Source organism: Oncorhynchus keta, chromosome 2 (genome assembly GCF_023373465.1).
Source record: "Oncorhynchus keta strain PuntledgeMale-10-30-2019 chromosome 2, Oket_V2, whole genome shotgun sequence".
Taxonomy (NCBI): Eukaryota; Metazoa; Chordata; class Actinopteri; order Salmoniformes; family Salmonidae; genus Oncorhynchus; species Oncorhynchus keta.
This window is the reverse complement of record NC_068422.1, coordinates 72,062,140-72,080,536: the sequence shown is the minus strand read 5'-3', so window position 1 is coordinate 72,080,536 and position 18,397 is coordinate 72,062,140. Positions and strand designations below refer to the sequence as shown.

The 18,397-nt window shown below is 43.5% G+C and overlaps 1 protein-coding gene and 1 pseudogene across 5 annotated transcripts in view; both read right to left on the bottom strand.

The window, feature by feature from the left end:
- Positions 1-12,876, bottom strand: part of LOC118372443 (fatty acyl-CoA hydrolase precursor, medium chain-like) — a 24,717-nt gene extending 11,841 nt beyond the window's left edge. Inside the window, exons 1-2 of one of the 5 annotated variants that reach the window (XM_035758345.2) lie at positions 12,730-12,876; positions 12,263-12,310 (exon numbers count right to left, since the gene is read on the bottom strand). The gene's annotated coding sequence lies outside the window, so the exon portion shown is untranslated. Of the gene's footprint in view, positions 1-370; positions 748-12,262; positions 12,311-12,729 lie in introns of those variants that run through there. The other 4 variants (XM_035758348.2, XM_052482263.1, XM_052482261.1 and 1 more) reach the window with 4 other exon arrangements.
- LOC118372446 (dynein regulatory complex subunit 4-like) lies at positions 12,870-18,397 on the bottom strand (annotated as a pseudogene).

The following is an 18,397-nucleotide window of genomic DNA, read 5'->3' as shown; positions in this document are numbered from 1 at the left end:
AGCAATGCATCAAATACATTATGGAATTATAGTAAACTAGTTGAATGCAATCCACCCACATAAAATACAGTGTATAGGCTAGGCTATAAGTGTTATGTTTGTTCCTTATATAATGACAAACCGGGGCGTAGGTTTAACTACTTTTAATGAACATATACTTCAGCTAGAAAACTCCCATGTTTTGCCATGCAAGGCATTATTTAACCATCCGCCTAGCCTGCTGGGTAACGTAGTATAAATGTTATTAACACATAACAACACAATAAGTATTATAAGTCAATTTACATTTTTCAACTATCATGCATTACAGTAAAAGCAGGACTAGAGGCAGCTACTTAAAATAATTTGCAAAATAAGTATCTTGGCTCACCAGTGAAAGCTGCTCTCCAGTTGATAACTCGGTGCAATATCAGGGATTGACATTAAAGTCCGCTGTTTAGAAATGCCATAACCTGACAATCTTTCAATACGAAGGAACCAGAAATCAGTTTAAGTGTACTGGAATTTTGTGCAGTTTGGTTGTTTTCAGTGTTTTTAAACGCCCAATGAGGCAACGGGCAGGATCAATTGGCTGGCACCTAGCGATAGTCACGTGTGTCCACTAGAGTTCATGCACCAAGATGCTGCTACCATGGAGGTAGGAACGCTTGAGGCAGTTGTGCTGAGTGCCGACAAAGGCATAAAAGACAGAGGCACCCTCAGTCTCGTGCTAGCAGGCTCGTGTAAAATGGATGTCTCTATTCCATTTACGGAAATCAAGCTCCACAACGAAAAACACCACGAAACTTCTACCCCCAAGCCATGAGACTGCTAAATGGTTAACCAGATAGCTACCCGGACTATCTGCATTGATCCTTTTCCCACTAACTCATCACATATGCTGCTGCAACTGCTTGTATTCTGTGCTGTTAATTATATGTACATATCCACCTCACTTACCTCTTAACCCTGCACATATGTTATGTATTTTTTTATTAAACCTTTATTTTATCAGGGAGTCATACTGCGACCAAGGTCTATTTTACAGAAGATCCCCGAATTACATAAAATACACTAAATATAAATAGTAAGCAGAAAGAAAAACAGTCATAATAACACAGCAATCAGTAAAAAGGTCCTCAATCAGAGTTGATTGAGGACCTTTGGCCTAGAGGCAGCAAAACATCACATTTAAGAACATTTTGAATATTCTTTGCACCTTATCTGTGTAACAAACTCAAAGCTGATTTATCGAACTCATTAGAGACCAAAGGAATTTCCAGAGTTAGCCATCCTTGAGCTCAGGTGTGGTAACTCATGTGTCTAAAGTTGAGTAATGTCACGTACAATGGGACTTTTTGTAAAAGGGCTTTATGAATGAAAAACATATCAATGTATCAACATATTTGACATTATAGAGGGCCAACCAACTTTCTGGTAGAGAATGCAGAGATGAGTACTAAAATTGTCACCCGTAATAAAGCGCTTTGCGCTCGGATAAACTGCATCTAGTGGCTTTAATGAAGTGGCAGCTACGTTCATATAGATGTGGCCATAGTCAAGGAATGTCGACTGAATCATCTGCTTTCTACTATTTAGAGAGAGGCAGGACCTATTGCTATAGAATAACAACATTTTTATTCTCAGCTTCTTAACAAACTCATCAATATGCTTTTTAATAGACAGCTTTTCATCTATCCAGATATTTGCAAGCACAGACAATCAATATGGGCACCGTCCAAAGTACATACTGTATGCTTAAATCAGAGTTATTTTCATGCGCTTGAGAACATCTTATTTAGTTTTACCTGCATTCAATACTAATTTCAGGTCAATAACATTTTTCTGTAATACAATAAAGGCAGACTAGTTCAGATAGAGCCTGGTTAATCGTGGGGGAAAAAGTATACACAAGAGTATCATCGGCATACAAGTGAAGGTAATTATTTTTACTGATATCTCAATATTGTTAATGTAAACAGTAAAAAGTACAGGTCCAAAAATGCACCCCTGCGGGACACCTTTCGTCATTTCCGGGAAACCTGATTTAACACCATCAGTCAACACACACGGAGTTGTATCTGTCAAGTCATTTTTTTAAAAAGTACACGTAGCCTGGTCTAGGCCAATTGAGGAAAGGCCACCTTCCAAACCTTGGATATAGAACCAGATATAATCATCAGTGAAAGAGTGACAGCTCTACATATACTACATATTCAAAAGTATATGAACACCCCTTCAAATGAGTGGATTTGGCTATTTCAGCCACACCCATTGCTGACAAGTGTGTATTTATGTATAAAAAACATTTTATATATTTTTTAAAAGCACACCGCCATGCAATCTCCATAGACAAACATTTGCAGTAGAATGGCCTCATTGAAGAGCTCAGTGACTTGCAACATGGCACCATCATAGGATGCCAACAAGTTAGTTTGTCAAATGTATGCCCTACTAGAGCTGCCCCGGTCAACTGTAAGTGCTTTTGTGAAGTGGAAACGTCTAAGAGCAACAACGGCTCAGCCGCGAAGAGATAGGTCACACAAGCTCACAGAATGGGACCGCAGAGTGGTGAAGCGCGTAGCGCGTAAAATTTGTCCGTCCTTGGTTGCCACACTCACTACCGTGTTCCAAATTGCCTCTGGAAGCAACGTCAGCACAAGAACTGTTCGTCGGGAGCTTCATGAAATGAGTTTCCAGGGCCGAGGAGCCGCACACAAGCCTTAGATCGCCATGCACAATGCCAAGCGAAGCCTGGAGTGGTATAAAGCTCGCAGCCATTGGACTCTGGAGCAGTCGAAATGCATTCTCTGGAGTGATGAATCACGCTTCACCATCTGGCTGTCCGAAGGTCTAATCTGAGTTTGGAAGATGCCAGGAGAACGCTACCTGACTCAATGCATAGTGCCCACTGTAAAGTTTGGCGGATGAGGAATAATGGTCTGGGGCTGTTTTCCCATGGTTCGGGCTAGGCCCCTTAGTTCCAGTGAAAGGAAATTTTAACTCTACAGCATACAATGACATTCTAGACAATTCTGTGCTTTCAACTTAGTGGAAGGCCCTTTCCTGTTTCAGCATGACAATAACCCTGTGCACAAAGCGAGGTCCATACAGAAATGGTTTGTTGAGATTGGTTTGGAAGAACTTGAATTCCCTGCACAGAGTTCTGACTTCAAACCCAACGAAGACCTTTGGGATAATTTGTAAGGCCTAATCGCCCAACATCAGTGCCGGACCTCCCTAAAGATCTTGTTGCTGAATGGAAGCAAGTCCCCGCAGCAATGTTCCAACATCTAGTGGACAGCCTTCCTAGAAGAGTGGAGGCTGTTATAGTAGCAAAGGGGGTGGGGGGGGGCAACTTCATATTAATGAGCATGATTTTGGAATGAGATGTTCGACGAGCAGGTTCCCACGTACTTTTGGTCATGTAGTGTATTTTACTGGTTTGTGACTCACTGACACTGCCCCCATTTTGAGGGGAATAAAGCAGCCCAAGAGTTCACACACACACACACACACACACACACACACACACACACACACACACACACGAGAAGATTAACATGGGTTTGGTTCTGTAAAGGTACAGAAACAGAGAATGAATGTACAGATGGAATGCAATGAATAGAGCAGGATGAATGTATGCATATCAAATTTGGCAGCAACCTTATTTTAAAGGTTGCTGCCCTTATCGTCACCAAGCCTCTCTCTCCTTTCTGGGGAGGTTCATATTGCTTGGAAGGCAATCGCGGTTCATACTTTATTTAAAGGGGAGATCAAGCCGATCCTAACTGTTATAGGCCTATTTCTATTTTGCCCTGTTTATCAAAAGTGTCAATAATTGATTATTGACACGGAAAAACGTGTCAATAATCAACCGACTGGATTTCTTGATGTCTATAGTAATCTCTCTGGTACACAATCTGGTTTTCGCTCAGGTTATGGATGTGTCACTGCAACCTTAAAAGGTCTTCAATGATGTCCCCATTGCTCTTGATTCTAAGCAATGTTTTGCTGATATTTTTGACTTGGCCAAAGCTTTTGATACGGTAGACCATTCCATTCTTGTGGGCCGGCTAAGGAGTATTGGTGTCTGAGGGGTCTTTGGCCTAGTTTGCTAACTACCTCTCTCAAAGAGTGCAGTGTATAAAGTCAGAAATTCTGTCTCAGCCACTGCCTGCCACCAAGGGAGTACCCAAAGACTCAATCCTAGGCCCCACGCTATTCTCAATTTACATCAACAACATAGCTCAGGCAGTAGGAAGCTCTCTCATCCATTTATATGCAGATGATAGTCTTATACTCAGCTGGCCCCTCCATGGGGTTTGTGTTAAATGCTCTACAACAAAGCTTTCTTAGTGTTCAAAAAGCTTCCTCTACCCTTAAGGCCAACAAAGTCAAGGTATTGGAGTGGCCATCACAAAGCCCTGACCTCAATCCTATAGAAAATGTAGGCCTCCTTGCTCACGCACACAAACCTGACTCAGTTAAACCAACTCTGTCAGGAGGAATGTTGTAACGCTCCGGGTATCGTGGGTGTGGAGTCAGACGCAGGAAACAGAGAGTGCAATACTGTGCTCTTTTAATGCACCCACGCAACACTGGGTGCTCAAAATCAAATGCCCCAAACACAGGTAACGACAACAGTACAGCAGAAAATACACGACCAGGAACAAACACGTTCCTCTACTACCTACACGAAGGTCACAATGATTAATCCCGCACAAAGAAACAGGCGGACCGGCTGTCTAATAAAGCCCAACTAATGATTCACGAACAGGTGCTAACAATAAACGTACAAGGAGGAGGAGGAAAGACAATCAGTGTCAGCTAATAGGCCGGCAACGACAACCACTGAGCGAGCCACACTCGGTCGGACTCGTGACAAATGGGCCAAAATTCACCCAACATATTGTGGGAAGCTTGTTGAAGGCTAACCGAAAAGTTTGACCCAAGTTAAACAATTTAAAGCAAATGCTACAAATACTAATTGAGTGTATGTAAACTTCTGACCCACTGGGTATGTGATGAAAGAAATAAAAGCTGAAATAAATCACTCTACACTTTATTTTAAGGATGTGAAATGTCAATAATAGTAGTGATCCTAACTAACCTAAGGCAGGGAATATTTACTAGGATTAAATGTCAGGAATTGAAAAACTGAGTTTAAATGTATTTGGCTGAGGTGTATGTAAAATTCGGACTTCAACTGTACATGGGTAATGATCTGTAAAGCTACAGAAACAGAGAGACATTGAATATACACATGGAATGCAATGAACAGAGTAGGATGAATGTATGCATATCAAATGGGCTACAAGATTAAATAAAAATGGAACAGAACTGCAATAGCACAATAGGCAAGGACTATCTAATAACCATGTATTACATAGTACAATAACAGCAGAGTTAATATTAACATATTTCGTAATACCATACAAATGGGCTATGCAGTCAGGTAAAACATATGGATTAATGATTCAGAAACAGGGAGAGCAGAGAGCTCCAGCAAAAATGTATCAAGTTTAATCAGCCCCAGTGTATTTTTTAAAAACTTTAATCTTAAGCAAGGCATCAAGCACATCACAGATCGTAAATTGTTGAAATGAAAACAAATAATCACTAGAAGTTGACGAACCTGTTATGGATCATGCGCATTTTCGCAGCTTTTTGTTAAAATTCGCGCAACATTTCAGTGTCCTGCTACTCATGCCAGGAATATAGTATCTGCATATGATTAGTATGTGTGGATAGAAAACACTCTGAAGTTTCTAAAACTGGTTAAATCATGGCTGTGACTATAACAGAACGTGCGTTTCATCGAAAAGCGCAGGAAAATCTGATCACTGAAAACTGGAAAATATATCAATGCGCCAGTTGCCGGTGTTGTTGATGGTAAACCAAATTACATGAAGCCGAGATTGCAATTCCTACAGCTTCCACACGATGTCAACAGTCTTGTCATTTGCCTAGGCTTTGTTTCTTGGTCAAACGAACAAGAGACAGCCCATTTCTTCCGGTCTCCGACAGGATGTTTTGGTTGAGAAATATTTGGACATGATATCAGGACGTGGAGCTATTGAATATACATCGCCCCGTGATCATTTTGATAGATTATTAACGTTTACTAATACCTAAAGTTGCATTACAAAAGTATTTTGAAGTGTTTTGTGAAAGTTTATCGTCGACTTTTTTAATTTAAAAAAATGACGTCGCGTTATAAAACTCAGTTTTTTCCTTGATTACACAGTCTTCATAGATCGATATCTAAGCTATATATGGACCGATTTAATCGGGAAAAAAAGACCCAATAGTGATGTTTATGGGACATCTAGGAGTGCCAAGAAAGAAGCTCGTCAAAGGTAATGAATGTTTTATATTTTATTTCTGCGTTTTGGGTAGCGCCGGCTACCGCAAAATCTGTCGTTTTAGGTGACGTTCCAGTAATTTGGGGGTGCATGCTATCAGATAATAGCTTCTCATGCTTTCACCGAAAAGCATTTTACAAATCTGACTTGGTGGATAGATTCACAACGAGTGTAGCTTTAATTCAGTACCTTGAATGTGTGTTTTAATGAAAGTTTGAGTTTGAAAGTTTGAAAATTTCCTCTGATTTGATTTGATTTTTAAATTTTTTATTTCACCGTTATTTAACCAGGTAGGCTAGTTGAGAACAAGTTCTCATTTGCAACTGCGACCTGGCCAAGATAAAGCATAGCAGTATGAACAGACAACAGAGTTACACATGTAGTAAACAATTAACAAGTCAATAACACAGTAGAAAAAAGGGGGGAGTCTATATACAATGTGTGCAAAGGGCATGAGGAGGTAGGCTAATAATTACAATTTTTCAGATTAACACTGGAGTGATAAATGATCAGATGATCATGTACAGGTAGAGATATTGGTGTGTAAAAGAGCAGAAAAGTAAATAAATAAAAACTGTGGGGATGAGGGAGGTGAAAATGGGTGGGCTATTTACCAATAGACTATGTACAGCTGCAGCGATCGGTTAGCTGCTCAGATAGCTGATGTTTGAAGTTGGTGAGGGAGATAAAAGTCTCCAACTTCAGCGATTTTTGCAATTCGTTCCAGTCACAGGCAGCAGAGTACTGGAACGAAAGGCGGCCGAATGAGGTGTTGGCTTTAGGGATGATCAGTGAGATACACCTGCTGGAGCGCGTGCTACGGATGGGTGTTGCCATCGTGACCAGTGAACTGAGATAAGGCGGAGCTTTACCTAGCATGGCCTTGTAGATGACCTGGAGCCAGTGGGTCTGGCGACGAATATGTAGCGAGGGCCAGCCGACTAAAGCATACAAGTCGCAGTGGTGGGTGGTATAAGGTGCTTTAGTGACAAAACGGATGGCATTGTGATAAACTGCATCCAGTTTGCTGAGTAGAGTGTTGGAAGCAATTTTGTAGATGACATCGCCGAAGTCGAGGATCGGTAGGATAGTCAGTTTTACTAGGGTAAGCTTGGCAGCGTGAGTGAAGGAGGCTTTGTTGCGGAATAGAAAGCCGACTCTTGATTTAATTTTCGATTGGAGATGTTTGATATGAGTCTGGAAGGAGAGTTTGCAGTCTAGCCAGACACCTAGGTACTTATAGATGTCCACATATTCAAGGTCGGAACCATCCAGGGTGGTGATGCTAGTCGGGCATGCGGGTGCAGGCAGCGATCGGTTGAAAAGCATGCATTTGGTTTTACTAGCGTTTAAGAGCAGTTGGAGGCCACGGAAGGAGTGTTGTATGGCATTGAAGCTCGTTTGGAGGTTAGATACCACAGTGTCCAATGACGGGACGAAAGTATATAGAATGGTGTCGTCTGCGTAGAAGTGGATCAGGGAATCGCCCGCAGCAAGAGCAACATCACTGATATATACAGAGAAAAGAGTCGGCCCGAGAATTGAACCCTGTGGCACCCCCATAGAGACTGCCAGAGGACCGGACAGCATGCCCTCCGATTTGACACACTGAACTCTGTCTGCAAAGTAATTGGTGAACCAGGCAAGGCAGTCATCCGAAAAACCGAGGCTACTGAGTCTGCCGATAAGAATATGGTGATTGACAGAGTCGAAAGCCTTGGCAAGGTCGATGAAGACGGCTGCACAGTACTGTCTTTTATCGATGGCGGTTATGATATCGTTTAGTACCTTGAGTGTGGCTGAGGTGCACCCGTGACCAGCTCGGAAACCAGATTGCACAACGGAGAAGGTACGGTGGGATTCGAGCTGGTCAGTGACCTGTTTGTTGACTTGGCTTTCGAAGACCTTAGATAGGCAGGGCAGAATGGATATAGGTCTGTAACAGTTTGGGTCCAGGGTGTATCCCCCTTTGAAGAGGAGGATGACTGCGGAAGCTTTCCAATCCTTGGGGATCTCAGACGATATGAAAGAGAGGTTGGTTGAACAGGCTGGTAATAGGGGTTGCGACAATGGTGGCGGATAGTTTCAGAAATAGAGGGTCCAGATTGTCAAGCCCAGCTGATCTATACGGGTCCAGGTTTTGCAGCTCTTTCAGAACATCTGCTATCTGGATTTGGGTAAAGGAGAACCTGGAGAGGCTTGGGCGAGGAGCTGTGGGGGGCAGTTGGCCGAGGTAGGAGTAGCCAGGCGGAAGGCATGGCCAGCCGTTGAGAAATGCTTGTTGAAGTTTTCGATAATCATGGATTTATCGGTGGTGACCGTGTTGCCTAGCCTCAGTGCAGTGGGCAGCTGGGAGGAGGTGCTCTTGTTCTCCATGGACTTCAGTGTCCCAGAACTTTTGGGAGTTGGAGCTACAGGATGCAAACTTCTGCCTGAAGAAGCTGGCCTTAGCTTTCCTGACTGACTGCGTGTATTGGTTCCTGACTTCCCTGAACAGTTGCATATCGCGGCGACTATTCGATGCTATTGCAGTCCGCCACAGGATGTTTTTGTGCTGGTCGAGGGCAGTCAGGTCTGGAGTGAACCAAGGGCTGTATCTGTTCTTAGTTCTGCATTTTTTGAACAGAGCATGCTTATCTAAAATGGTGAGGAAGTTACTTTTAAAGAATGACCAGGCATCCTCAACTGACGGGATGTCAATGTCCTTCCAGGATACCCGGGCCAGGTCGATTAGAAAGGCCTGCTTACAGAAGTGTTTTAGGGAGCGTTTGACAGTGATGAGGGGTGGTCGTTTGACTGCGGCTCCGTAGCGAATACAGGCAATGAGGCAGTGATCGCTGAGATCCTGGTTGAAGACAGCGGAGGTGTATTTGGAGGGCCAGTTGGTCAGGATGACGTCTATGAGGGTGCCCTTGCTTACAGAGTTAGGGTTGTACCTGGTGGGTTCCTTAATGATTTGTGTGAGATTGAGGGCATCTAGCTTAGATTGTAGGACTGCCGGGGTGCCGCATATCCCAGTTTAGGTCACCTAACAAAACAAACTCTGAAGCTAGATGGGGGGCAATCAATTCACAAATGGTGTCCAGGGCACAGCTGGGAGCTGAGGGGGGTCGGTAGCAGGCGGCAACAGTGAGAGACTTATTTCTGGAGAGAGTAATTTTCAAAATTAGTAGTTCGAACTGTTTGGGTATGGACCTGGAAAGTATGACATTACTTTGCAGGCCATCTCTGCAGTAGACTGCAACTCCTCCCCCTTTGGCAGTTCTATCTTGACGGAAGATGTTATAGTTGGGTATGGAAATCTCTGAATTTTTGGTGGCCTTCCTGAGCCAGGATTCAGACACGGCAAGGACATCAGGGTTAGCAGAGTGTGCTAAAGCAGTGAGTAAAACAAACTTAGGGAGGAGGCTTCTGATGTTGACATGCATGAAACCAAGGTTTTTTCGATCACAGAAGTCAACAAATGAGGGTGCCTGGGGACATGCAGGGCCTGGGTTTACCTCCACATCACCCGCGGAACAGAGAAGGAGTAGTAGGAGGGTGCGGCTAAAGGTTATCAAAACTGGTCGCCTAGAGCGTTGGGGACAGAGAATAAGAGGAGCAGGTTTCTGGGCATGGTAGACAGGGGTATGGTGGGGTGCGGGTACAGCGGAGGTAAGCCCAGGCACTGGGTGATGATGAGAGAGGTTGTATCTCTGGACATGCTGGTTGTAATGGGTGAGGTCACCGCATGTGTGGGAGGTGGGACAAAGGAGGTATCAGGGGTATGAGGAGTGGGACTAGGGGCTCAATTGTGAACTAAAACAATGATAACTAACCTGAGCAACAGTATACAAGGCATATTGACATTTGAGAGAGACATACAGCGAGGCATACAGTAATCACAGGTGTTGAATTGGGAAAGCTAGCTAAAACAGTAGGTGAGACAACAGCTAATCAGCTAGCACAACAACAGCAGGTAGAATGGCGTTGACTAGGCAACGGGGCCGACAGATAAAACAAACAAGCAGAATGGAGTACCGTGATTAATGGACAGTCCAGCGTGCATCAGCTATGTAGCCAAGTGATCAGTGTCCAGGGGGCAGCGGTGGATGGGGCGGGGGAGCTGGACTGGCGAGTGTTATCCAGGTTAAAAAACTAACAATGACTAAATAGCTTGTAGCTAGTTAGCTGGTTAGCTTCTGGAGGTTCTTGAGTGTGTTCTAAAAATTCAAAATAATAGCGATTCCGTATCACATTGGGTGAGGCAGGTTTCCGGAAGGTATAAACAATTTTATTTTAAATAAATTTAAATTATTATTTATTTTTATTTTTTTTTTTAAATCGGGAAGAGATAGAAAGTACATATGGGCCACTGAGTGTTTGGGACGCGGCGATGCAGACGGTTAGCAGGCCTGTGCTAACAAGCTAACAGTTAGCAGGCCGGGGTAAACAAGGTAGCAGTTAGCGGACCTGGGCTAAACAAGCTAGCAGTTAGCAGGCCGAATTAGCAAGCAAGGAGATAGCAAGGGCTAGAGAGTTAGCCTTTGGGGGACGTCGCGATGGGGTGAGTCTGTTTATTCCTCTTCATGCGGTGACATCGATAGACCGGTCGTGGGTTGCGGTTTAGCTCGATAGCTAGTTGTGAAGATCCAACTGAAAGATGTTCCGTTTGCGGTGGGAATCCGGGGATAAAAAATAAATAGGTCCGTTATGCTCTGGTTAGCGTCGCGTTGTTCGAACTGGCGAGAGCTTTCCGAGCTAAAGGTTAGCTGATGACCGGTTAGCTGAAGACCGCTAGCATAGCTGGTGGTTAGCTGGCTAGCTTCAGTTGAGGGGTTCCGGTTCCGAAGTAAATATAAATACTTTAGGAAAAAGTAGCTACATTGGGTGAGACGGGTTGCAGGAGAGTATTTGGAAGCTTAGGTTTAGCAAAATGTTTTTAAAGATATGCGAAGAAAAATATGTAAAACGAAAAAGAGACGATATATACAGGGGACACGATACGACAGGACGACCTACTGCTACGCCATCTTGGATTGAAAATGATCCCCGCAGAGGGAGCTAGTCCCTAACAAGTTAACCACCGAGTCAGCTAGAAGCTGGCAGAGGGAAGAGCAGTTGATTGACCAGGGTCAATTTATGTAACCAGGTAGGCCAGTTGAGAACAAGTTCTCATTTACAACTGCGACCGTGCCAAGATAAAGCAAAGCAGTACGACACAGAGTTACACATAAACAAACGTACAGTCAATAATACAAGAGAAAGTCTATATACAGTGTGTGTAAATGGCGTGTGGTGGTAAGGCAATAAATGGGCCATAGTAGCAAAGTAATTACAATTTAGCAATTGAAAACTGGAGTGATAGATGTGCAGATGACGTGCAAGAAATACTGCTGTGCAAAAGAGAAAAAAAACTAAATGAAAACAATATGGGGATGAGGTAGGTAGAATGGATGGGCTATTTACAGATGGGCTGTGTACAGCTGCTCAGATAGCTGATGCTTAAAGTTAGTGAGGGAGATATAAGTCTCCAACTTCAGCAATTTTTGCAATTCGTTCCAGTCATTGGCAGCAGAGAACTGGAAGGAAAGGCGGCCAAAGAAGGTGTTGGCTTTGGGAGTGACCAGTGAGATATCCCTGCTGGAGCGCGTACTACGGGTGGGTGTTATGGTGACCAGTGAGCTGAGATAAGGTGGAGCTTTACCTAAATAATTTAAAGCATTGTTTCTCAAATAAAAAGCCTACTGAGATAAAATTATTAAAAGCGTCACTTATCCTATTCTTCTTGGTTATGATGCCAGTCAGACAGAACTTGCTTAGGCAAGGAAGAAAAGTAATTTGTACGCTTTAGTCCATTTACTGTTTTCCAAATATGTAGAAAGTTCACAGGAGTCGGAGCTTAAAAAGTAGCGTGATTTAGCTTTCTTACTTACATGTGTTACGTACGCCTCCTGGAGGAACATCCTGCTACATCTCAACTCCTAGTGGAGTAAAAAAGTATGTGATCGTAGGTGCAGGGAAGGATGACAGGACGAGAAAAATACAATTTACAAGGAATGTATTATTCCTTAACACAGTAAGGTGGGGAAAAGGATCTGGATGGAACCAAAGCAAAGAAAGTATAAGTTAGAGACCCCTCTCCTATCTTACCACTAGTTCCCTAACCTTTAGCACCATCTGGCACGCTAACCAAAATACAGGGGGTGGTCCACCCAGGTCTTACCTAGTGTGCATAGACAGATTAAATACTATGGGTTATGTATTCCTTCAGTCCTCTTGCCTAAACACTCCCAAGGTGTGACCCCTTCCCCTCCAGGAACAAGTGAAACAGAATAATTACTTATACATAGTGTTTTTGGTTATTGAAATGGTTCACTAAGTCCTATTGGCATACACATACCTCAGAAGGAGTGGCTACAAAATAATATCCACAAACGTTTCACTGACCGCCACAAAAATCAACACAGAACATAAAAAGAAGCTCTCTTCTGACAAAGGAAACCAAGCTGGAGAAGGAGTTGGTAATTGGAGCTGTTTCCCCTAATGAGAGGGAGGGGTCAGAGGTCTAGCCAGCGATGGGGCCGACCAATCAGTTGCTTTAGGATTCCAGGAAGCCATTTCCTGAAATACACACACATACAAACCCACAACAACACAGAAACTGGGGGAAGTAACACATGAGATAATTGTTCTATGAGGTATCAGCCAGTTAACGTGATCTTTATGAATTATGAAGCCTTTGGGTGTCTTTTATTTCATTACATGAACGCTTCATAATTCACAAAAGTGATGTTAGCTGATGAAGATTATCGTGTAGAACAAAACATATAAGATCTCCTTAACCTGTGTTAACCAGACCTTATTTTTGGCATTCATCCAAAAACCCTACATGAAGCTAGGGTTAGGGTTGTGGTTAAGAGTTAGGGCTGAACCAGGATGTAGACATGAAGCTAGGGTTGTGGTTGAGAGTTAGGGCTGAACCAGGATGTGGACATGAAGTTAGGGTTGTGGTTGAGAGTTAGGGCTGAACCAGAATGTGGACATGAAGCTAGGGTTAGGGTTGTGGTTGAGAGTTAGGGCTGGACCAGGATGTAGACATGAAGCTAGGGTTGTGGTTGAGAGTTAGGGCTGAACCAGGATGTGGTCATGAAGATAGGGTTAGGGTTGAGAGTAAGGACTGAACCAGGATGTGGACATGAAGTTAGGGTTGTGGTTGAGAGTTAGGGCTGAACCAGAATGTGGACATGAAGCTAGGGTTAGGGTTGTGGTTGAGAGTTAGGGCTGGACCAGGATGTAGACATGAAGCTAGGGTTGTGGTTGAGAGTTAGGGCTGAACCCAGGATGTGGACATGAAGCTAGGGTTAGGGTTGTGGTTGGGAGTTAGGGCTGAACCAGGATGTGGACATGAAGTTAGGGTTAGGGTTGAGAGTTATTGCTAAACCAGGATGTGGTCATGAAGCTAGGGTTAGGGTTAGGGTTCAGAGTTAGGGCTGAACCAGGATGTGGACATGAAGCTAGGGTCAGGGTTGTGGTTGAGAGTTAGGGTTGAACCAGGATGTGGTCATGAATCTAGGGTTAGGGTTGTGGTTGAGAGTTAGGGCTGAACCAGGATGTGGTCATGAATCTAGGGTTAGGGTTGTGGTTGAGAGTTAGGGCTGAACCAGGATGTGGTCATGAATCTAGGGTTAGGGTTGTGGTTGAGAGTTAGGGCTGAACCAGGATGTGGTCATGAAGCTATGGGTTAGGGTTGTGGTTGAGAGTTAGGGCTGAACCAGGATGTGGTCATGAAGCTAGGGGTTAGGGTTGTGGTTGAGAGTTTGGGCTGAACCAGGATGTGGTCATGAAGCTAGGGTTAGGGTTCAGAGTTAGGGCTGAACCAGGATGTGGACATGAAGTTAGGGTTAGGGTTGAGAGTTATTGCTAAACCAGGATGTGGACATGAAGCTAGGGTTAAGGTTGTGGTTGAGAGTTAGGGCTGAACCAGGATGTGGACATGAAGCTAGGGTCAGGGTTGTGGTTGAGAGTTAGGGTTGAACCAGGATGTGGTCATGAATCTAGGGTTAGGGTTGTGGTTGAGAGTTAGGGCTGAACCAGGATGTGGTCATGAAGCTAGGGTTAGGGTTCAGAGTTAGGGCTGAACCAGGATGTGGACATGAAGTTAGGGTTAGGGTTGAGAGTTATTGCTAAACCAGGATGTGGACATGAAGCTAGGGTTAAGGTTGTGGTTGAGAGTTTGGGCTGAACCAGGATGTGGTCATGAAGTTAGGGTTAGGGTTCAGAGTTAGGGCTGAACCAGGATGTGGACATGAAGCTAGGGTTAGGGTTAGGGTTCAGAGTTAGGGCTGAACCAGGATGTGGACATGAAGCTAGGGTTAGGGTTGTGGTTGAGAGTTAGGGCTGAACCAGGATGTGGTCATGAATCTAGGGTTAGGGTTGTGGTTGAGAGTTAGGGCTGAACCAGGATGTGGTCATGAAGCTAGGGTTAGGGTTGTGGTTGAGAGTTTGGGCTGAACCAGGATGTGGACATGAAGCTAGGGTTAGGGTTGTGGCTGAGAGTTATTGCTAAACCAGGATGTGGTCATGAAGCTAGGGTTAGGGTTCAGAGTTAGGGCTGAACCAGGATGTGGACATGAAGTTAGGGTTAGGGTTGAGAGTTAGGGCTGAACCAGGATGTGGACATGAAGCTAGGGTTAGGGTTGTGGATGAGAGTTTGGGCTGAACCCAAATTTTACGACTAACTCTCAGCTAAGCCAAAGATGTTTGTTTTATGACTACTCTTGTATTTAACTACCAATCTCAGCCAAAGATGTTTTATTGCCATGTGTGTTTTTGTAACTGAGACCAAGTACCCTACTACATTTCTATCCACTCTCAGATACACCCAACACAAACCATTCATCATAGAGCATTTGAGGGAATTGTACTTTTCCATGTTGCTATATGAATATTTTTTATGCATATCTGTCATACTGCTACATTGTTGCTTTTTGCTGTAAATCTTCTCTATAATTACCATATAATTAAATATCATGTATTCTATTATGTGTTTGTGTGTGTAACCCACCACCAGTGAGGTCTTGTCCTTCTTGTAGTTGGCCAGTTGTTTCTGCAGCTCGGTCACCTCTTCCTTGGCCCTCTGCAGGGGCTCCGTCAGGCGCTTGTTCTGCAGCAGCACCTCTGCCATGGCCTTCTCCAGACGCTCCTCCTTCCTCTTCATCTCCTACATTTATTCCTGACAGACACACACAGGCCATGTAAACAACTGGTTACTAGCTTGTATTGGATTGATGTGTTTGCCCTCCAGGGCTCCAAACCCTGGCCACTGTCAGTCATGCACTACACACAGTGAACCATTCTGCTAAAGATCAGGACCTATCAATAATCATACACCTCTCTGTTATTGTCTTGTAATACACAAGTGAGTTGATGAAGCCTAGGTTAGGTTTGATGATACTGTACGTTGAGGAATTTCTAATTCTCACTTAGTGGATTGATCCTAGGTTATTGTTATTGAGTAGAACAAAAACCTTGGTTATTAGCTGATATTGTTGTGGTATTGCTAGCCTTGAGTGAGTTGATGAGGGACAGGTTGTTAAAGGTCGTTGTAGTAGTTCTTGATGTCGCTGAAAGCCTTCTCGTGGTTCTTCATCAGCGTGTTGATCTGGCTGTTCTTCCTCTCCTCGATCTCGTGGATCTCGGTCTTCCTCCTCAGGTCCTGCTCCTGATGCAGCATCTGCATCTTCGTCTCATACTTGGCCTCAATTTCTACTCAGCAGGTCAGTCAAATGGCAATAGAGACAGATGGCTATGTTTCATATTTTGGGTATATGTACGAATGTGAGTACAGTTCAATGGCAACACAGGCACAGGCATAATCACCTCGCACTTGTCTCTCAAAGTCATTTCTCGTTTTTGTAATTTCCTTGTCGTTTTTCTGTTGAAACAGAAATTGAAAGAATTTACAATCAATGCAATGTCACCATAGACGTGTGTGGAAAGCAAATATGATAAAATGGCAGAACATTGATCTGGGTGGTGAGAAGCGCATACTGACAGAAAGAGCGAGGACGCCATGCACCAGTTTGAGGCCCTTGATGAGGTTCTCGTTGGAGATCTCCTGCTCCTTAAAACTTCTTATGGCTGGGGGGCAGTATTGAGTAGCTTGGATGAATAAGGTGCCCAGAGTAAACTGCCTGCTACTCAGGCCCAGAAGCTAATATATGCATATAATTAGTAGATTTCGATAGAAAACACTCTGAAGTTTCTAAAACTGTTTGAATTATGTCTGTGAGTATAACAGAACTCATATGGCAGGCAAAAACCGGATTCCGATTGCACTTCCTAAGGCTTCCACTAGATGTCAAAAGTCTTTAGAACCTTGTTTGAGGCTTCTACTGTGAAGGGGGAGAGAATGAGAGCTGTTTCAACCAGAGGTCTGGCAGAAGGCCATGAGCTCAGTCAGGCTTTGAGGGTGCGCATGCCCTTGCCCGTGAGAGGTAGCTGCATTCCATTGCATTTCTAAAGACAAATGAATTCTCCGGTTGAAACATTATTGAAGATGTATGATAAAAACATCCTAAAGATTGATTCTATATATCGTTTGACATGTTTCTACAAACTGTAACGGAACTTTTTGACTTTTCGTCTGGTCTGCGCGTCGTGAATTTGGATTTGTGAACTAAACACGTGAACAAAAAGGAGGTATTTGGACATAAATCATGGACTTTATCGAACAAAACAAACATTTATTGTGGAACTGGGATTCCTGGGAGTGCATTCTGATGAAGATCATGAAAGGTAAGTGAATATTTATAATGCTATTTCTGACTTCTGTTGACTCCACAACATGGCAGGTAATCTGTATGACTTGTTTTTGTGTCTGAGCACCGTACTCAGATTATTGCATGGTGTGCTTTATCCATAAAGTTTTTCTGAAATCTGACAGAGGTTGCATTAAGGAGAAGTATATCTCTAATTCCATGTATAACACTTGTATATTTTATCAATGTTTATTATGAGTACTTCTGTAAATTGATGTGGCTCTCTGCAAAATCACTGGATGTTTTGGAAGCAAAACATTAACTGAACATGACGCGCCAATGTAAACTGAGATTTTTGGATATAAATATGAACTTTATCGAACAAAACATAGATGTATTGTGTAACATGAAGTCCTATGAGTGTCATTTGATGAAGATCATCAAAGGTTATGATTCATTTTATCTCTATTTTTGCTTTTTGTGACTCCTCTCTTTGGCTGGAAAAATGTCTGTGTTTTTCTGTGACTTGGTCCTGACCTAACATAATCGTTTGGTGTGCTTTCGTCATAAAGCCTTTTTGAAATCGTACACTTTGGTGGGATTAACAACAAGTTTATCTTTAAAATTGTGTGAAATACTTGTATGTTTGAGGAATTTTAATTATGAGATTTCTGTTGTTTGAATTTGGCGCCCTGCACTTTCACTGGCTGTTGTCATATATAGCCGTAAGAAGTTTTAATGTCCACTTTGAGGGTGCGCATGCCCTTGCAGAGCTCGTTCTCCAGCTCTTCGTGCTCTTTCTGCATCAGCTTGTTAGAGACCACGCCCTCTCCCTTCAGCTCTGAGATGCTGTTCTGGTGCTCATACAGCAGATGCTTCACTTTCTGCTTGTACACCTGAGGAACAGAACAGTAACAGGAAGGACCCTGGTAACTATTCTAATGTGGTTAAACACTGTTTGTGTGTCTGTTACTGTATGTGTGTGTAGGTGTGTGTGTACTGTACATTGATCTCAACTTGGTGGCTCTCCTCAGCCTCTTTCATCTCCCGGTCTCTGTTCCTCAGGTCTGCCTTCCTCTTGTCCAGGTGTCTCTTGGTGATCTTCCAGAAGGTGTGGATCTTGTCCCTCTCCAGCTGGAAGTAGTTCCTCTCCTCCCTCTCCAGCTCCTCCCGCAGCCGCACAATGTGCTCCTCCAGCTGACACAGATCATCATCATGTAGATTCAGATAAATATATGCTATGCAGCATAACTCATGGATTATCAAGCAAATGGTTGATTTGATACACCCTATCGGCAGGACAGAACA